Source organism: Haliotis asinina, chromosome 11 (assembly GCF_037392515.1).
Source record: "Haliotis asinina isolate JCU_RB_2024 chromosome 11, JCU_Hal_asi_v2, whole genome shotgun sequence".
Lineage (NCBI taxonomy): Eukaryota > Metazoa > Mollusca > Gastropoda > Lepetellida > Haliotidae > Haliotis > Haliotis asinina.
In genome coordinates, this window is record NC_090290.1 from 25133812 (window position 1) to 25151650 (window position 17839).

Genomic DNA, 17839 nt, shown 5'->3' on the forward strand with positions numbered 1-17839 from the left:
TTTCTTTTCTTAGACCATCCTACTGGAATTTAAAAAAAGAGCATATTTGTGGCATGTCAGTGTCAAGATGTAATCTCTGGCTATATAAGCATGAGCTCAAAGATAAGGAACCTGTCACTGGAAGGTGTTTTAGAGAGCTTGATGGGAGGGATGGGGAGGATAACAGGATAATGTAAGTTGTATGCTTCTCTCAAGGATGTCTTGGTGAGGTTGGTGGGAGGGTTGGGGAAGATAACAGGATACTATAAATTGTATGCTTCTACTATTTCGTCTTCTGCTTCATAGAAAATATGAATAGATTAATGATATTTATTTTTCTACATATATCTTTAAGTTGTGATTAGAAAAATTTGCAAAAAGATCTATGTTGTTTCAATTAAACTGAAAAACGTTCATTATGTCATGGATTTACCGGTATTGATTCTGTTTGCAGTGTCTCCAAGCTCACAAATTACAGACATTAGAATATGTTCAAATATTTTACTGTTAACATGAATATTTTGTTTAGTAGGGCTGTATTGGCAAAGACATTATATTGCAACATAAATTATTGCAATACAGATACCCATATATGTTATATAGAGTTAAACGTAGGGTGCGATTTTTTGTTTAACTTTTTTTGGTGAACTTTATATTTGGAAGTGTTTGATAGTAGGTGACAATGATTATACATGTCGATCGTATTTTCTACATTTTAAGTCCCTCAAAATATGTGTTATGGTTCTGATAACAGCAGTATCAAACTTGGGATTCTGTTTTCTATTATATGATTTCATAGTTTTACAGTATGCATTTGTCACTGACTATCAGACTAAACCGTCTTCTGTCAGTGATAGTCTGTGTAGATTTTAACCTCTTTGAGTGACATTGTAGAAGTTGGGGAGTACAAGATTGACAAACTTTATGGATAGCAACCTCTTTATTATGATAATGTGATGTTTCAGTGCAGATTCTTGGACCGTTGTCAAGCAGGAATGTAACATTCAGTGGTGGCAAAGTATATATAATGAGGCTAACAAAGACAACAAGATAACAAGATAACTGACACAATACAGCTGATTGGGCTTGTAGGAGTGTATCATAAGCAGATGGAATGTAATATCCTTGATCTCAGTTGATGGTAGGCTTTTGATGTTTGATATGAATGGCTTCGGTGAGTTTGCGTTTGGTGAAGTCCTTTTGGTTGTTGGCCAGGATGGTGATGTCAGTCCAGTTAATGAGGTGATTGGGGTTAGACTGGATGTGATCAGCGATGGCTGATTTGCTGTCGGACTTTGTGACTGATGTCTGGTGTTCTTTCACACGGGTGTGGATCGGTTGGGATGTTTCGCCAATATAGCTCTGTCCACAATCAGTTTATTTTGTAAATCACACATTTCGAGTTTTTGTTGTTGGCAGTTGCAGGTTTTCTTCTGTTGGCATGGAGAAGGTTGTTGAGACTGGATGATGATGGAAAAGTGGTGCCTGCTTGTTGTTTCAGGATTCGGCTGATTTGGTGTTTTTGGTTTGCCAATATAGGGGATGGTGATCTTGATGGGGGTTTGGACTCAGGTTTGGGCCTGAGGGAGGTGACAGGGTAGCAGCTACGGTTCTGTGGATTATTTGGGCTGGATAGTTGTTCAGTTCTACAAAGGTTGTCTTCAGGTGTTGAATTCCATCATGCAGGTTTGTTGAGCATATATTTTCCACTCTTCTAGTTAGGGTAGATATGATGCCAGTCTTAACTGATGTAGTTGATGTAGTGATCCGTATGGGTGGGTTTTCTGTACACAGTGGTTTGGAGATGGTTGGAGGAGGTGCGGGTTACAAGAACGTCTGGGAAGGGTAGGGGTGCTGGTTGTTTAGGTGGGTGAGGAGCTGGGTGGGGTCATGTTCAGGCTGGAGGATTCCTGCTTGATAATGATGCAAGAATCTGTACCGAAATGTCGCACTATTGTAATAAAGAAGTTGTTATCCATAAAGTCTGTCAATCTTGTGTAGATTTTAATTTAAACCATATTGATAATCACAAACAATTTGTATATGCTCTTGACCCAATATACTGGTTTTGGGAAAAAATGTTGCAGTGTTTATTGTTTGAAAAGTTGCTATTAACGTATACTGTTATGGTGGTATACTGGTATACTGGTGTACCGGTAATTGTTTGTCCTGAAACTCTCCATTGACCTGTACAGTGGGGTTCACATATTTATGGACAAGATGCTTAGTCTGTCATGTGAGTGTATCACAACATCAGATTGAAAGAGGGTATATCCAGAGTGGAGATGTAGAAAGAGAATATGGAAGAAGAGTTCATCCAGTTGTTTGGTTGGTTAATGCTGCACTCAGCAATACTGCAGCTGTAAATTGGCAGCAGTCTATATAAATAATCAAGTCAGGACTAGACATTCCAGTCATCAACACCATGAGCATCGATCTACTAATTTGAGTGAGTGAGTGAGTTTAGTTTTACTCTGCACTCATATTCCAGTTATATGGTGGTGGTCTGTAAATAATAAAGTGTGGACGAGACAATCCAGTGATCAACAGCATGAGCATCAATCTGCACAACTGGGAACTGATGACATGTGCCAATCAAGTCTGACCACCCGATCCCGTTAATGGCCTCTTACAACAAGCATAGTCGTCTTTTGTGGCAAGCATGGGTTCCTGAAGATCTATTCTACCCTGTATATTCATGGATGTTACATTTGACATAAGATGACAACAAGTCTGACCACCTGATCCCGTTGGTTGCGTCGTATGACAAGTCTGAGAGCTGAAAACTGAGTCTAACCCTGTTCTTCACGGGTATTTCATCCAGTGAATAATTAGTAAGGGTTTTGGATGTTTCCAGAACACAAATTTCCCACATCAGAAATATTAAACAAACAAACAAACAAGCCCTATTTTGAAGTCTTTGCTTACAATGTAATATACTTGCAATGATCTCAAGTCTTCTGAGAAATGAACATGCCATCGTCTATATTTAGTTCCTTGAATTCTACTTAAAATAAATCTTTCAATAGGTCAATATCTGGCAAAATGACTGAGACATACCTATACAGGTCTGATCTATCATACACATCCATTATGAAAATTGTTTTTGACAAGAGTGAACAACACTTGTCAACATGGGACACACAGATATGTTTTCATGGAAAATATTCACTCAATGTCACACGTTTACACACTTTCTGCCCTGTAGATGTGTTAACAAGCCCTGTTCTACATGTGACACGTGTAAACCTATTTTATACCAACATTCTGAAGCATTCAGTATGAACTGTTGTAAGGTACAGCTGTATCAGTGTGGTTGGTGTGGCGTGACTAAGGCATGTATGTATATTCAGGACGTGATCTGTAATGTGTCATATTGGAGACGGAATGGCCGCAATGGAGTGGCACTTCCTGTTCCCTACTGCTCTCACATTGAAGCCAGCACTTGTCATTTCCTCCTCATTGTCACACAAAGTAATTACACATGATCCAATCCTCCGGCAGCTCTCTAGGGTATCTTAGGAAGAGTAATTGGTCTCGTCACAATAGCAACCTTCACTATATCTAACTCCAAACAAAGGAACTGACATGTCTGCTGCAAGGAAAGGGGATGATATTCATGTTTGGGTACATTTTCAACATTTTTTCCAGATGAAGGTTTATCCTTTATTGTTTATCCTTTATCCATGATGTTTCTTCTTCAGAACTCATGAAAACGCTTCAAGAAAAACATATTTTAAATATTACGTTGATTTGAAAGAGATCAATAAGTACAGGCTGTGTCTGTTTCAGAGAATTTAGCTAATGAAAAGACACACCATTCTTTTGTGCTGAGGTTGGGGAGACATGGGAAGCAGTTTTCTCCTTGGCATGACATTAAAGCTGGTTTACTGAAGAGAGAGCAGACATTGTCCGACATTTAAGGTCACTTCATAGAGATTTCCGATTAACATTTAATTGCCGGAGAATGATTTCTTCAAATGCAACTTATATTTGTAAACATACTGAAAAACAGGAACTTCTTCATTTCTGTTTGCTATGGGGAGACATGGCGTGGGCCAGTGGTTGAAGTGTTTGTCTTTCCTGCCATAGGTATGGTTTGATTCCTAACATGGGTTCAGTATGTGAAGATGTCTTGTCCTGTGACTTCACTGCAAGACTGGTGAAAGCTTAATCACAACTCGTCATGTCAACAACAACATCAAGACCACTACCACCACCAGCACAACAACAACAACAACAACAGCGGCGGCGACGATGATGCAACGACGACTGACTGACTGACTGACTGACTGACTGACTGACTGACTGACTGACTGACTGACTGAGCAGCAAAGCCAACATGATTAGAAACTGTAATGTTTTGTTCTATTTTGTGAAAATGTTTCTTGAAAATATTTTCCAAGTGCCCCAGTGTCTTCAACTGTGCCAGCTTGTGTCACCATTTAATGTCATACTTGTCAAAATTGTCTCTGACAACAAATTTGTCATGTTTGATGTTTGAAGACAAAGTAGAGATGATTTCTTTGTGTACAGAATTTAATACCAACTGACATGGCTTTCATCATCAGTTGAGGCAGTTTGGTAGCCTAATGGTTAAAGCCTTTTCTTACGATGAAGAACACCCGGGTTCGATTACCCACGTGGGTACACTGTATTAAGCCCATTTCTGGTGTCCCCACCCTGATATTGCTGGAAAGTTACTAAAATAGGCTTAAAACCAAACTCACTCTCTCGCACAGACATTGCAGAATACTACCTGTGAAATACAGAGATAATGATTGAAAATTAGAGGTATGTGTATACATGTATTTTCTGATAATTCTGTGAAAAAATCCAACTTTGAACATTATGCATTGTGTATGCTAGGAAGGATCAATGTTTATAAATGCCTCACCATATATTAATATGTTGGTTTTCAAGAAGATAAAACAAATACTGGAGTGTAACTTAATCTAATTTATGGATAGTTCCTGATAAAAGACAACAGATCCCTGTGTCCTGATAGGTGGTCAGGTCAGTCAGTGATGATACTGGTCAAAGTTCACATGTCTTCACCTGCAACTATTTCACTTTGTGATATTACATTGACAAAAGTAGATGTACTTGAATGTGTAACCTGTAGACACAGGCTGGATTCAAAGCCATTGATTCTGGTCAACATTCATTCATTATTATCGGTTATTTAATTTCCATGGGTTGTGAGGGATTAGTTTTAAGAAGTCTTGGACAAATGGGAATCTAATGCATGTTTTAGCAAGCAGAACCAAATGGGTCATGTGACATGTGACCATTGATGACCCATAAAAATTTTTGAGACAAATATTGACTTAACCTGATCAAATTTGATTTAGCAGAATTGATTAATCATGAAAATGCCAAACTTGCTGCAAGAAAGTTGGTAACATTGATTGAATATTGAGGGATTGGAAAAAGAAATTCTTTGTAGCATTCAGGAACTTGACTTTAGAGGTTTGAATGAACATTGATGTCAGGGTACAATAGCACATAACAAGGTCATAAACAGTTTTGGCTATTTGGTAGTGTGTGGTCCTGTGCATAGCGCTGAAATCACCAAATAGTTGATGTTTAGCAACGGTGTTGAAGGTAAGGTGTGGAGAGCCTTTGATGGATGACCATATTTGGCAACTTGACTCCTGAGAGAGACTTCGATTCACAGCCCCGCAACAAAGCACACATGATGTCATGTTGTCTTCACTTTGGTAAGTTGGTAAAATTGTTAAAAAATGGCCTCTGTTCACTCAGCAAAAAATGGGTACCAAGTGGGATGTCATTTTACTATTAAATTTCTATTCACGAAGCAGCTTGGCTTATCTGGGGTAATGTTAATCAATGCGTTACTGCTTTGAGCATGTGCTTTAAACATGGAAAAAGTCCGTTCTGACTTTATTATTATTATTGTTTGGAAGCTGTTTTTCTACAAAATGTCCTTGTGTCAGCAATTAGCTTTTATCCAGATGGCATGGCGATATTGTCCCCACATTGTGTCATGAGTGTAGCATGAGTGTAAGAGGACCAGTCATTTTGTCATAAATGTTATAAATATCAACACATTGAGTGGCATTAGTAGAAATAGTAGATGACATAACTGAATCACATAAGACTTAAGACTTAAGACTTAAGATTTAATTGTGCTACCTTTATTTCATGTTTTATCCTGGGAGTCAACTATGATTTCAGTGTGATTAAAATTGTGACAAATCTGCAGAAAGTCAATCATTACATGATGACCATAAGTGCAAAATATTGCATACATATATATATTTCCAATTAACATAGATGATGAATGTTTATTCTGATATTGTGGGTACGTGTGATTAGTTTATTTGAAATAGAAGGTACAGATGGTTATATCACATATGTACAATTACTATTGTTGTGATTGTTTCCATGAAACAGCAGTTACAATTGATTTCTTTACTTACATACGAGATAGTTGTATTGCCATGGAACAGTAAGTACAATTCTTTGCTTTACTTCAATTCCAGGTACAATTGTTTCCTTGAAATAACACATACAACTGATTGCTTTACATAAATACTAGGTGTAACTGTTTCCTTGTACTATCAGTTTCAGTTGTTTCCATGAAATCATGTAAAATTGATAGTTTCCTTAATAATGTAGTTGTTTCCATGAAAAAACATGTAAATTGTTTCCTGAATACCAGGTACAATTATTTCCTTGAAATATGGCTTACTACTGACTGATTCACAAAAAGAGCATGTACAACTGATTGTTTTCATGTGGACGTGTTTCCTCAGTACTGTGCTGACCTGCATTAAAAGCTGAATTTGTTTGTTTCCTTCAGCAGATGCTGATATGTGTCCAACCATGATGAACTTGCACACAGTACATTAATCTACTTGGAACTAATTACCATATGACCTTATTCAGTAAATTATAGTAAATTTATAAATTGCTGTGTGCTATGTTTTCAATGCTAGCTAATCTATTGATCTAATGGCGGTAGAACATGATTGTAAATGTACTTCCCTATACAATATATCCTGATAGGTTCTTGTAGCTGATGTGATCAGCATCAAATTGGCGTGTGTGAGTTGTCATTTCAGTTCAGACTTTCAGTTAGGCTGAGATTATAAGCCATTTCACAAGTTAGTTGGGAACGTTTGGGAAGCTTGGGTAATGGAAAAGTTGATTATTCATTTGACAAACTTTAAATAGGTTATCAAGTCGGAGTTGATTATTAATGAGCTCAACAGTAGCTAATATTTGATAGTATTAGACAGTAATTTGTAATGATGAAAACTTTATTTCTGTCTGTCACTCATCACAGGATTGTATTGGTTTTGGTGGCCATTTGTCAGCACCAGCATTGTATTGGTTTTGGTGGCCATTTGTCAACACCAGCATTGTTAACACAACAGAAGTTCTTTAGACCTTGAATTTCCTGTCTAATCTCACAGTTCACATCCAAATTTGTCTTAAAATTTGATAAAAGTATTTCATGCATTGAAAGTGTGTTTAATTTGTTAACCTTTTTTTAAAGTTTATTTCAGTATGTAAGTCACATGCCCAGTAGTATATGTAGATGTCTCATATGTAGAGGTAGAAGGTGTTGTTAATGTATTGTTGGAATTATAGGATCAGACAGACAGACAGAGACAGACAGACAGATTTCATTTGCTTGGGATCACTATACATCTTATAGAATGAATAAACTCACATTTTTGGTACTCTTTTAACCATTACATATGGAAGACTTGTGGTTCTTGATCAGAACACCAAAATCGTTCATAAAAATGTGTGGTTAATCAAAAGTTGTTTGCTTCACTCTCATCTGCCAGCGAAACCAGAGACATGTTATGTAACTCTGTCGCCAGAGCAATATACAGTGAACCGCAGTGATGTCATTTGAGGAAGGATTTCGTACATATTATATAAAATGTGCAACAAGTTTGTCAATTTGCTGATTTCTGGACATAAACAAAAACATACCAAATTGCTTTTTGCTGTCAGTTGCTCCCTGGTGTTGGGTGAGGGTGTCACCAAGCACAGATTTCTACAGGACCCTTCAGTTCATGCTAAACATGTTGTTTGTGAGTGCAAAGCGAGTATTGTGGAAGCCTGGACGTATCAGTTGGGTGATTTGACACCTACCTCACTTCCAAGATAGAAGATGCTATTTACATTTGTTTTCACTGAGTTACAAATCAAAACTACTTACTAGTTGTAGTTAATGACTGATGACCACTAGGATTTGCATGACATGACTTGGAACATAAAGATTTCTTCCTCGGAAGTGAGGTTGTGGTTGAATTGACAATGGTATTGTTGTGCAGTATTATACTGATGTTATAAGCAATGTCATGCAAAATCATACTATCAATCAAATAGACATATTTTACTACCAGTAAAAAGTAGTTTTCGATTTTAAACCTGGTTAAAAACAATCCTAAATAGCATTTATTCTCAGACAGGGCACCACCATTTTGTAAAATTGTGGCGTCACCCTCGAAAGTTACCTTGAAAATCAATTAGATTATGGTTTGTTTTCATCAAGATAAAAGATCAAAACTACTTCCTACTCATAGTTAAATATTCTTTTGAATCATGGCTAAAAAGATTTTGCATGACACTGTTTGTAGCAGGATGATTTCTAACCATTATGACAACAAGCGATTTTGACATAAGCGTCAGTGAAAACTAGTTGCATCTTGGAAAATATGCGAAGCAGGTGACCAGATTAAATGGCAGTACATTGTGAAAACACAAACCTTTAATTTTTCAAAACAGTTGTCATGATTGCAAGTTTAGACAAACCTATAAACAAAATACTCTGCTCTATTCTCTCAGTGATACTATCAGCACTCGGCTAAGCTACCATATTATTTGTTCCCTAAAGAATTGTATATTTTGATGACAATATTAAATTTAAAAGTTCTAATGACTGAATGCAACATTGAATTAAATTGACTTTTGCCCCCTCTATTTTATGCAAACCCAATAGAGTTGTGTCTCTTGGAGGGCTTGTTACAAATATCCTGTGCACAACTCCTAAGTGAAAGCAGTTTGGCAAACGCTGACAACACCATGTGTGACAATTTTCAGTGTACTGAGCAATTGTTCACATTCCATATATGGCAAGTGGTCTCTGCTTGGAAGCTGTCCGCTTTCATTAAGTTTAGTTTAAGAATTTCAGTCTATCAAACCCAATGAGATCCCAGGTTCTGAAATGAATTACAAAAGCATACATTCCAAAAGGGTGTTAAACGCAAAAGTAATGTTTATTTAATGTGAAAATTTAAATTTTCAAAATATTAATGAAATTAGAAAACTGTTGTTACTTTTCACTAAAGTTTTACAGTTAACAGATTGTCATTTGGAGTTCAGATTGACCTCTTGCTTGCATAAGCTTATTGGTTAATTTTCATTAAACCTTAAAGAAATTTAAATTAAAATTTCTGCCTAGCAATGTTTGTGTTTTTTAACAAAGTTTGCAGTGAAATGGCAGATAATTTAATTCATCTCCACAGAAAAAGTTAGATTTTAAACAAGGAAAAAAGATATAATGCTGCCAGTGAGACCTAAGTATTCAACAACCTAGTTGTTCACCTTGCTTATCTAATCAATGATAATATTAGGACAAGGAAGAACAGTTGCAAAAATGACGTACCCTTATCTATACTGCAATTCTGAAGTTCATCAGAGTACTTTTAACCTTCATGAAAAGTAGTTTTGTTTAACACTCAATATGTCTTAAAAATATATTGCATTGGGATATCTGCTTGGTTCAGAAAGACAGAAGGAAGAAGGAATATAGAGAGGAAGAAAGGAGACTTTGAGACATATAGATCTCTATTTATGAGTAAAAGTAAAGCTTTGCATTTCCAGATCAAATGAAATCAATGCAAATTCATGTTGTACAATGCTTTCAAAATATTCTTTTTGTCCCCGGTATATGTGGAAGTTTCGTTGATTATCTCATTTGGAATGACAGAAATTCAGTGTTTAAAATGATGATTGAGGCTGGATCTAATTAAATTTAACAGAACTTTTTGTATAAACACAACTTTAACCAAACGTATTGACAGGATGTACATTCATAAGTCATGCTTTTTATGTGTATACTTTATGTAAATCTGATGATTCATTACATTGAAATATGAAGCATTATAAGTAACCCAGATGTCATATGTCATGGAAAATCCAACCTGTTCCAAGTCATCAAATGATTTCATTTAAAATTAATGTACCATGATGTGAGAGTATTTATAAAATTTCATGTTTTGTCCATCCAAAATTAACAGCTCAGTGTGAAGTACATTTTCCTGATGCAGGGGTTTGTAAAATGTGTTTCTGCTTTTAACACAGTTTAGAGTGTGAGTGATCTCAGGTGTTATTTTCACAGACATTGGCATATTAAGGAAAAGGATTTTAAATATATCTTACCCTGAGCTGTAGAAGGATCTTTGAAGCTCCTGGTTGAGGAAGTACAGGAATAATGTTGGTATTTTCAAGATATTTTTTCAGTCAGAAAGTCAGGAAATGTTGGTAATTGCACATGTTTGTGAGCATAATATCTAAACAGAGATCAAGGAAGAGACAAATGTTTTCTGTCTGAGGCTGAAAGGTGATTTTTCCCCTGAAACCTACACTGTAGTTTTCTGCATATTTTGAACCTATGAGTAAACCATGACAGGTTTTGATATACGTTGTAACAATTATGAATTTCCTGTCAGTAGTCAGCTATGACATGTTACTAATATTAGTATGATTTGTAATACCATTATAAAGCCTTTTCTGGTCACTAAACATTGTTTTTCTGACATTATCTTTTCTACATATAAGAATTCTGACTTTGAAATGAACATTTAGCTGTGATGTTACTATTGTCAGTAACAATGTTCAGTGGTTGAAGCCAGTTACTGGTTAACCAGTGGTATGGTAATGTTTTGATGTGATGGTTAAAAGTAAATACCTTAGTCAAAAGTATGATGCCAAATGATGCTGTCACAATGAAACAGTGGAAATGTTTATATATTTTGTGATATGTCCTATATGATGTGTCATGGGCAATTACAATTCAAGTGGAAATCCTTATGTTCATCCCTACTCATGTACATTTAAGTGTGTGGAGATATTGGTATTTCATACAAAGCAGTATGACAATTGTAATGTTTTAAGTGTTTGCAAAGAGGCCCTTACCAACATGGCGTCATATGAAGGTATAGTCGAGCATTGCTGTCTCAATATTCATGATAAGAACAAGAACAAAATTTCAAGGCCAGGGAATATCATCACATATAACCATTAAAGAAAGCAAAACAAAAAGTAGATTTTGTGTATCTTTATTCGCATGTACATTTTTTACTCACAGGGAAGTTTATTCAACAAAGAAAACAAAGGGTTCTGAAACTTCAGACTGATGGGCATTTCGTGGTGGCAATTTTAAAACAACTCAACAATCACATGCTAGTATTGTGATTACACAAAATCCTCATTCGTTGGTTTTGCATGAATTTTTTACTCACTGTGCGCATGTGCAAAACATGTAAAAATACCCCCTGGCAAACTTCCGCTGAGGTTGTATGTTTGACAGTGGTGTAAATACACTCAAAATAAAATAATTATTTACGTGTGACAACTGTTCATAGCTGACTACATACATCCATTTGTCTGTGCTATTCAGTCATTGATATCCTATTTTGGTTGCAGCAGCATTAGAAATGTGTGCTTTGTTAGTTGTGAGAAGGGTGGTGGTGAGATGTGTTTACACAGTAGTTTGTTTACGTAAATTAAACTATTTATGTCACCACTTCTGGTCTTTGGTTTAAAAAAAAATGTGAGATAAGTTGCATTCGTGTTTTAATGCACCCTGTCTGTCCGTGCGTCCATCCATCCGTGTACATTTATCTTTTCCAGAGCAGAACTCAGAAACCGTTCAATATTTCTTCACCAAACTTGACATATAGATTGGTCTAGTGGTGTACAGGTGCTTTTTTATAGTTTTGGAATTATGAATAAAATATTTTTGGCATTTCCATGGCAACAAGTTTGACTTCGACTGAAATTGGAGGTAATGCAGGGGATATTGATGACACTGTCTTCTTGTTTTGATTTTGATTTTCTTTACAGTGTGTTTCCACTATCAGTAAAGCATAGGACCAATGAGGAAGTTGGTCAGTAGATATTTTCACACGTTCTGCGCATGAGCACAGAGAGTTGAAAATTAACGTGAAACCAACAAATCCTCAGTATTTTTCAGCAGTGTTTAATAGTAACAGTTAGTACTTCCAAATTAATTCCTTCTTAATTAATCCTGATTAAATAACAAACAAGTGACACATTCATGGCAATAAGCCCTAATTTGTTTACACTGCTGTATCCCTTTACATCATACTGCACCGTGTAAACAACCTCAGTTCAGAGGGACACTTGCTCTCGAAAGGTAGGTGAATATTGAGATTCTTCACAAATATCGTTTCTTTGCAAATATCAAGTTTCTTTGCAAATATCGTGTTAAAGAAGGTAATTCTGCTTTCCTGGACCACGAAATTATATCAAGGTATCCAATATATCAAGACATCCATATAAAGTCAAATTATGAGCTCAAATTATGATAAATTATGAAGGTTTTTGCTGGGACTCAGATGTTCTATCCAGACCATCGAGATATTGAGTCATCAGAGTTTGACAACAGTGCTTCACTGTAGTGTCCAAAAAATAAATTGTTCATGATTCATTTGAAATAAGGAAAACCACATTATTCTACATTTTTAGCAGAATTAGTCAGGGGCTTATATAAAGAAGTGCATAATCGTAGCTCAGAATTAAAGTTATCTACCCCTTGTGAATTATTGTTGAAAGGCCCTTGCCAGAGCCATTAAATTCATTGGCTTGGGACAGATAATTCATCAGGTTTCAGGCCAAGAAACCAGTGGTCAATACAATGAATGCAATACAGCAAATCACATGGTCAGGCTTCAATATTTAGTTTACAACCAGTAAAATACCTCTGATTTGAAGGGACAGGCACCTGTTCTGGAGCAGAACTGAAAAACAGCAGCTGGTAACTGTGAACATGGTCACGCCTGCTTTCCTTATTCAGCGTCACACCTGTGCTTCGGTAACCACACTATTGTTGTACGCAGTCTGTATGACTGGGTATGTGTTTGGTTAGTCTGAATTCAGTGCAGACAGGTCTAATGGAAGCTTTTCAGCATGGCTTTACAAATTGTTTATAATAATTATAAAGATACAACCAGTAGCTTTCTTTTTGGCATTGATGAATAAATAGTCCAATGCAAATAATTTTTCATGTGTGGGGATATTGTCAAAGTAAAACATATGGTTATCTGGATAAACTTTGAGTGAATCATTTGAAGAATTCATAATGAAACGTGAAAGATGTGATGATGTGACAGTACTAGACTGACTGCAAGGAACTTTGGGTTGGAGAGCCATTGGCTCCCTATGCCCAAGGAATATATTGTTATTCAAAGATTTCATAAACAGAGTCTAATCTGATCTAACCAAAAATGGCTTTTAGAATTTTGTAATTCATTCTTAAGGAATGCAGGGCTAGCTAAAAAGATTGATAATTGAAAAATATCATTAGCTAGAAACATTATGAATGACTATCTATATGCATCGCATAATTAGGGTACATGCACATGAAATATTTCATACATTTTTTTAAACATAGAAAACCATCCTGTCACTTACAATGTTTATGTATGCAGACTTGGTGTAATCACTATATGCCTGAAATATTGCTGATGTTACACAAGACGCAGCTTCACTCAACAGTCACTTTAAAACAAGTTTACGTCCTCTTGTCCAGATCATAGTGACCATGCCATAAAGCTAAACAATATGGAGACTTGTAAATTATAACTATTATTTATTACTAACAAGGCATATTGAAAACATGGTGAAAATGACAAATGCTTACATAAATAAACAGTTTGGTATCAGAGAAGTTAAAGGCTGTACAAATGAAAAGAAATTGTGTTCCATACTGGTTTTTCACAGGTTATTCTATGGTAGAATGTGTCATAGTATTTACAAATAGGTTAAATATCTAGTTACATACTGTTCTTTTAATAAAAGCTTTCAGCTAGTGGCGAGAAATGTAAGCCTCTCTTTTCTTGACTGCCTGTTTTGATGACATGGCCTCGCTGTGATAAGCTGTAGGCTGCTAACTAGGTCACAGAGCTTCCTGGTGTGAAGCTGGCTATTATTGGTTGAGTCTGGTTAACTCACAGTGGCTAACTCACAGTGCGATTGAAATCGGTCACAGTGATCAGGAAGTTATAAAGTTTGGGAGTCATATGACCCTTACATGCTGTGTAGTGTAAGTAAAACTTCAACTAGAGAACATGCAGTGGCTAGTATAGTTACATGTCATTTCTAATCTTGTTTTTATAGAATGTGTGTTATTTGTTTTAAATGCAGGCTTGCTGTCTCAAAACCAAATACTTCTAATTAAGTGAACTTCTGTTAAAATGATGCCTTTAACTAATTACACTTTGTAGTGTGAATGTTTTTCATAAGTTGATTATGCGATACGTGAATATTTACTTAAACAGCTTTCTTGGAATGTTTTTAACTTTTACAAGCGATAGTTATGAGTTTAAGTATAACATTCTCTAAGTTATGCAATATGAAATGTACACTTATATTCCTGCATATTTTTTAAAAATTTACTTTAATATTAATATAAAGAATCTTATTGTTAGTGAATAGCTTTTTATGTCCAGGTGAATTATTCAAAATGTTTTTTGTAAGATGAGTTTTCACGGCACAAAGTATTCTTCAAGATATGTCAGCTTGATGCATGGAGAAAGACTAAGGTTTCAATCAGACCAGATCCTGACTAAATGAAGGGACATAACAATGCTAACTGCTTCAGACCAGTGAGTGGCTCTGTCTGATAATTCTAGAACAACTTAGAAACCATCTTCCATAGGTCAGTTGAAAATATATATCATAGGTTTTGTGTTTGGTTTGGGATAAATTACGAATTATTTGAACCTTGAGATTCTGTGCTTGCGAAAGGGAAATATTATATAATTCATTACCGATACAGTAATTTTCTCTAATTATCTCTGACAGTAAATTTGTAAAATATTTACCTGGTGATGAAATCTATATCAGAGTAGCATTTATGATAAGCTTTAATTACATTACTTTGGACAGTAAAAGTATACAATATATTCTGGATATGTCATCAGAAAGAATAGGCATGAGGTGATTTAGTGCCATATAAGTTTTGAGATGACCCCTGAACCTGTGATGAATTGTTGTTTAGATGAAGCACTTGTTGCCCTGACAGTAGACGTCAAAGCAGCAAGATTCCTAAGTGTATATAAATATGGGCAGAGCACGAACTAGGATTAAAGACTCACATCATTCTTGTTGAAGCTTTTTATGTCTTAGTCTGCCATATATAGCTTGGTATGTCACTGACTTAATCAGCCACAGCTTGGACAATGAGCTCCAAGGGAGGCGCTGGCGGTTGTTTGCAGACAGGATTTAAAGTAATTGTCTGGTGTAGGCCTCAATATGCCGTTGATCATTTCCGAACCATTCTCTTTGAAATTCCCTCATTTTTAATCCTGCCCCTAATTATTCTGTGACAATAATCCTGACATATTTGATAGAAATATGTAAAATATTCATGAAATGTGCCAGGCCTACAATGAATTTTGAAAATTAAAACATATTTATGCAAAAACTGAAAAATGATCCAAACTACAAAACACATTCTCCATAGCAAGGTATGGAATTTATATTCTAACATATTGCTGCAGTCAGAAAACTGTAACAGCTGTTGGCACTTTTTCAAACCACCTGACAACTGACAGTGAAAATGCTGCTAAGGAAATATGTCTATATTTCATGTAGACAGTTAGTTAATATCAGGTCTGAAAAAGAGCAAAATGATAAAATCTCTTTGATGTTTGTATTTGGTTTATTACATATGTCCATAAATCTTCATTAGATGTGTGGGAGAATATTAAGGTAAAATTTGCGTTAGATTGAAGAAAACCCCTGAGGTTGTTCATGTACGTGCGACTGGGTTTCTAAACCAGGGCATGTGTTCTGCATAGATATATTGAATAAGGGTGTAATATTTTCCCTCGTCATGACTGTTTTAGGGTTTATGGTGTCTGTCTAGGATACATGAAACTAGGATATAATGTGTGCTAACACTATGAGGTAGGATTTCTTCATTACCCAAAATGGTGATGTCAACAAATCATAAAACAATCTTTCAGAAGCCTTAATCAGTAATACTATGAAGACTATTACTATTGAAGACATAAAGGATGATGAAAGTGATATGTTCATGCCCTTAAATGAAGATTTTTTAATAATTGAAACATCTTCACTCTTTGAAAATATTTAGTCATATTTTAGCAATAGAGAGAAGTCTAACATTGTGGTAGGATATAACACTGTAATGGACAGTATGGACCCTTAGATCCTGGATGCTGTTGACAATGTTGAGAAGTGAAATATACATGTAATAATGATAGTATTTACAATCAAAGTACGCCATGTTATTTCCCCAGATAACCCATGCTGCTAGTCAGATGAGTTATCCCACTGATTACCCATTTTCTGCTGGGTTAACAGGAAATTTGGACAAACCCACTTGCCATGTGTATGAGAATATCAAACATGTCCGAAACTGTAAATTCAAATGTAGTTTATATTCAGATCAGTGTTTTGTTGCAAGTTCAAAAACAGATATACTACAATGATTCTGCCCTCTGGTATCAACTAGACTTCATTGGACAGAAGAGCATTACATCAAAGTTTTGTTAAATTGGAATTTTTGGTTCTGCTTCACTTGACCTTTAATGTGACCTTTGGTGCGACGATATGTGATGATAGAGGAACTCATTAACTGTTTCTCTGTAATGGAACTTTTGTCTGTAAACGTTTGTAAATATATTCATGGCTTCATGGCTGCATATCTGTGTAGAATCTTTCATTAGAGTGAGTGAGTTAAACTTTAACATCACTTCAGCAATGTTTCAGCCATATAGTGACTCTTTCTTTAGAACAATCAGAAGACAGTCCATGACTTTGGGAATACTGATTGACTACCAGCAGACATCTGAAATAAAACGTTTGCATCATAATGTTTATCAAAACCAATTCAACATTATTATTTATATGGCCATTTTCCATGTCTTATTGCATGATACAGCCCTTTGGCCTCAGGAGATACAGATTCAATGTGCGGTACCTTCCCATACTTACCTGTGTAATTGATTTATTACACTTTGAACTTTAGGGAGTCAAAATTCTAGTAAATATCATAGTACTGTTGTTCTTGAGATGAAAAGCACACAACTCATTATTTTTTTATTCTATATCATTCATTGTATTTGATGCAAAGCATTTCTCCATGATTGTTGCTGCAAACGAACATTGTGGAATGAAGTTTGAAGGGACATAACTCTTGTAGGTTTAAAACCTATGTTTTAAGGGACTTGTTACTTCAGGTAATACCTTGTTTAGGTGAGTGAGTGAGTGAGTTTAGTTTTACGCCGCACTCAGCAATATTCCAGCTATATGGCGGCGGTCTGTAAATAATCGAGTCTGGACCAGACAATCCAGTGATAAACAACATGAGCATCGATCTGCGCAAGTGGGAACCGATGACATGTGTCAACCAAGTCAGCGAGCCTGACCACTCGATCCCGTTAGTCGCCTCTTACGACAAGCTGAGTCGCCTTTTATGGCAAGCATGGGTTGCTGAAGGCCTATTCTACCCCGAACCTTCACGGGTCACCTTGTTTAGGATATATATCAGTACATATATAGGTCCCGCTGTCAATCATATGTATGGAGCAGCATA

General features: G+C 35.8%; 1 protein-coding gene across 2 annotated transcripts in view; it reads left to right on the forward strand.

Moving 5' to 3' along the window:
* Positions 1-17839, forward strand: part of LOC137256253 (uncharacterized) — a 49961-nt gene that overhangs the window by 10646 nt on the left and 21476 nt on the right. The window contains exon 1 of one of the 2 annotated variants that reach the window (XM_067793982.1): positions 14190-14317. The exons of the other annotated variant lie outside the window; for it this stretch is intronic. The gene's annotated coding sequence lies outside the window, so the exon portion shown is untranslated. Of the gene's footprint in view, positions 1-14189; positions 14318-17839 lie in introns of those variants that run through there. 2 annotated transcript variants of the gene reach the window in all.